Source organism: Callithrix jacchus, chromosome 2 (assembly GCF_049354715.1).
Source record: "Callithrix jacchus isolate 240 chromosome 2, calJac240_pri, whole genome shotgun sequence".
Lineage (NCBI taxonomy): Eukaryota > Metazoa > Chordata > Mammalia > Primates > Cebidae > Callithrix > Callithrix jacchus.
In genome coordinates this window covers 204,306,892-204,311,116 of record NC_133503.1, presented here as the reverse complement: position 1 = coordinate 204,311,116, position 4,225 = coordinate 204,306,892, and positions in this window count along the sequence as shown.

The window sequence follows — 4,225 nt, the reverse complement described above, 5'->3', positions numbered from 1 at the left end:
TGTGTATGTTTGTGTCTTTCATGGGCTGGGCTTTGGGGGTGAAAATCCACATGGAAATGAGAAGACATGAGGGAGGAAGCAGTGTCCGCTCCTGAGTTAGCCTCCTGCGGCCTCCGCCAGTGAGCCCCAGCTGCCTCCTGTGGCCTCCACCAGTGAGCCCCAGCCGCCTCCTGCGGCCTCCGCCAGTGAGCACCAGCCGCCTCCTGCGGCCTCCGCCAGTGAGCCCCAGCCGCCTCCTGCGGCCTCCGCCAGTGAGCACCAGCCGCCTCCTGCGGCCTCCGCCAGTGAGCCCCAGCCGCCTCCTGCAGGCCGCCATGTGCCCTCCCGGCTGCTTCTGCTTTCTCTTACCCTTGGGACCACGTGGGGTGCAAGAACGGGCAGGGGCGGGCAGGGAGAAGAAGTGCTCTTGCTTTGCAGATGCAGCTGTGCTTCAGGGAGCCAAGCCGAAGTGGCTTCTGAGTGGTGAGTGCAGGAGGAGCCGCGGGCCTCAGCTGGTCCGATGGGAAGGCCAGTCTCTCCCGTGGCCGCCTGCAGAGCTGGACTCTCTCTCCATCCTAGTCCTTACTGACAGCTCCAGTCTTAAAAGCCAAGAATTGAACCACTGATTCGATGGTTCTGAAATCACATCCTGGCCAAATTAAGGACAGTATGTTTTTAAAAGGGGTTTATAATATAATGTAACACAAAAATAAAGGTAGAAGTTTTGAGAGGGAAAGGAGCCTTGCTAGAATGATCCAGGAACCCGGCGTGTGAGGAATGGGAATTCCAGAGGAGAAAATGCCACAGGGGAGGGAAGGTGAGGTGGGAACAGCAGAAACAGATTTCCCGAGCAGAGGAAACCGCAGATCACGGGGCTCCCCGAGCTCCTCACAGAATCGGTGAGAAAAGACAACCAGGCAGATGCTGGTTTAAAAGAGAATAAGCCCTAAACTTCAGAGTCTAGAGAAAAGAAAACCTTTTAAGCTTATGGATGAAAAAGAAATTACAGTGGAAAGTGATCAGCAATCGGGCCTCCAGCTTTTGTCTTCGACGCTGGAGGCCGGAAGAGTGAAACGGTGTCCACAGTCTCCTGGAATCCCACGTATAACCAAAGTTATATTCCTTATCCTGAGAGGAGGCCGTTCTTGGATGTGGGAGAGCTCAGTGGGCGACCCCACTGGGGAAAATACCTTGAGGAGAGGGCCTTACCCAGCAGACCTGGTTTCCTCAGTACGGGGAGGGAGGCCGAGGCAGGAGCAGCTGGCAGTGGGAACCGGTTCATTCCGGTGGCAGGCTACCCAGGCCTGCATGGGAGGCTGCGTTCCCCGGCCGCAAGCACAGTTCGATCATGTCGCCCTCGGTGCTGAGTTGGCAGGTCTGGGAGGTGGGGAGAGAGAAGAAGGGGTGCAGGGATCCTGGAGGTCTCTGGGTGGGGTCGGTGGAGGTGGAAGGAGGCTGAAGCTGCCTCTTGGAGTAGTGTGAAAACAAAACGGAGACAGATGTGGTGGAGTAAATTGATGCCACCTGGATTCTAAAGAACCGTGGAGACATCTGTGAGCTGCTTCCACGAGGGCCCAGACAGGGAACAGCACCCAGGCCAGGAAATGAAAACTGGGGATGCAGAGTAACCAGGGATGGAGAGAGGTGAAGGGGTGGGGCCACTGGGAGGGGGAGAGAAGGGAGGAGGAGGACTCAGCCAGGAGCCAGGCCAGCCCCTGGGGAGCCGCTGGGGGCAGATGAGGCCCCAAAGCTCCACCCGGGCTACAGAGGTGCCCTCCTACCCTCCGTCTCTAATGTGCCCGTTGCTTTTTCCTCGTGTGTTAGGCTACCATGCTGCTTTTGCAAACATGTGGATGTGTGAATGACGTTTCTCAGTCAGAACCCTGTCTTCCGAGGTGGATCTCAGTGTAGGAAAAGGCTTGGTTTGAATTCCCCTTTAAATACTGCCCTTCTGGGGTCTTCCTGTCAGGGTGTGCTCACTGAGAGTTGGGAAACTGCCCACATTTTCTGTTCTCTGGAAGAGAAGGCGTGGGATTGGGATTCCTGTTTCTTGCCTGGGGAACCTTGCAGGGAAGTCTCCTGGGCCCGGGTTTGTTTCGGGAAAGTGGGGAGCCGAGGTTTCAGAGCCAGTGTCTGGGTTGTGTTTTTGCTAAAATTTGGACTGCCTTGCCGAGACCTTCAGAGTTACTGGCCTGGAGATGTGGCTCGGGTAATTCCAGGTTTTTCGGTATCTGGGGTTCACAGTGACGCCCTCTCAGCTGATGGTCAGATGCGCCTTTTGTTTTTTCCTGACTGAGCCTCACAGAGGTATTTTGTATTTCTGAGTGACCTGCGGCTTGGTGGGCCACTCTGGTGTCTTTTTGGTTTCTACTTAATTTCTGCTCACCATTTTCAATTTCTGCATTCTTGCTGTTAATTTTACTGTTCTGTTTGTAACTTCTGGGGTGGATTACTTTCTTCTCAGCTTTTTTCTTTTCATGTATATTTAATGCTGTAAAGTTCTCTGATCTCTGTTTCAGCTGCATTCCCTATTTTTGGTAGGTTATATTTTCATTTCCATTCCTTTTTAAATATTTTACAAAAGTATGTTTATTAAAACAAACTGTATGGGGTTTGCAGTTTGCTGCTGAGTTGTGCTGTGGTCTGAGCATGTCCTCAGGTGCGTTCATTTGTGGGAAGTCTGTGGAGACTCGCTCCGTGGCCCACCACGTGTGTTTCTAGAAACGTCTTGCCTCTGCTCAGCGTGTGAGTTCAAACAGTTTCAGTGCAGGCTGGCCAGGCACTTGGCGAGACCCCCACAGCGGGCTCCCAGGGTTCCTCCCAGAGTTCCCACTCTTCTTCTGTGTTTAAGTAACTACCTTTGAGGCTCTGCACGTAGTGTCTCTCATCTTAAAATGGCTTCACCTTTTCACTGAATTGAATCTTTTTAACAACTTGCTTTCAAATCTGTTTGGCCAGCATTGACCCGGGCTCTGCTGGCCTGGTCTGGTTCCCTTCGCATGCTGCTTGTTGAGTCCTTTTATCTGCATCTTAATGTAGGCTTCTGTTTCTTTTGCATCTCCTGTGAAAATAGAGCTGAAGATTTGCCACCCAGTTTAAAACGCTTCGTCTCTTACCCTGAGATTTCAGTGCGTTTCTGTCTAGTGCAATTGCTGGCCTGCTGGCAGTTTGAAGCTGCCCTCTGTCCCGGCTCTCCACGCTCCTCTGTCCCCTTTGCTTGGCAGAATTATTTTATCACTCCCTTTCCCCCTAATACTTCACAAGTTATTTTTTTCTTCAAAACAGAAAAGCCACACACAAACTGGAGAAATTGTTGACAACTTAAATAATTAAAAAAAAAACTCTAATGTATCAAAATATAGGTCATGACATGTATTAATCAACATAAAAAAGACAACCACCTTTGAGGGAAATGAGTAAAGTCATAAGGGTAATTTATGAGAGAAGAAACGCAAAGGCCAGTGCTTGTGCGTAAGTGGAGCAGGAGCAGCCGCAAAGAAACCTGTCCACACCGGGCAGGGAAGGAAGCGGCCATCGTATTTGCCGGGAGCTGCGGCAGGCGTAGGCGCCTCAACCACCGAGCTCCAGACAAAGAAAAGCCTGGCCCTTTTAGAGGCTTACAGTCCAGGAGGTGCACATGCGAGAGGGTCCAGAGCATGGGGGACGGACTAGGTGGGGGTCTGAGCAGTTGAGCAAGAACAGTGCCTTCTGGGGAAAGTTCCTCCGTACCGGGCCGTGATCTAAAGACGGATTGTGAGTAGGAGTGGGGGGCTTAATCCTCAACCTTTAGACCTGGCCTGTGAGCCAACCGCTCCTTCCACCAACTTCCTCTGGCTGACTTTTAACTTTTCCTTTTGAAATGCAATGTAGAGGCCGGATGCGGTGGCTCACACCTGTAATCCCAGCACTTTGGGAGGCCGAGGCGGGTGGATCATGAGTTCAACAGATCGAGACCATCCTGGTCAACATGGGGAAACCCCGTCTCTACTAAAAATACAAAAAATTAGCTGGGCATGGTGGCGCGTGCCTGTAATCCCAGCTACTCAGGAGGCTGAGGCAGGAGAATTGCCTGAACCCAGGAGGCGGAGGTTGCGGTGAGCCGAGATCGCGCCATTGCACTCCAGCCTGGGTAACGAGAGCGAAACTCTGTCTCAAAAAATAAAAAAAATGCAATGTAGAAGGCTAGGGGGAAGTGGTCTTAGATTAACTTAAGAGGAGGGGTCTCCTTCCTCATAAGGGGAGGTGT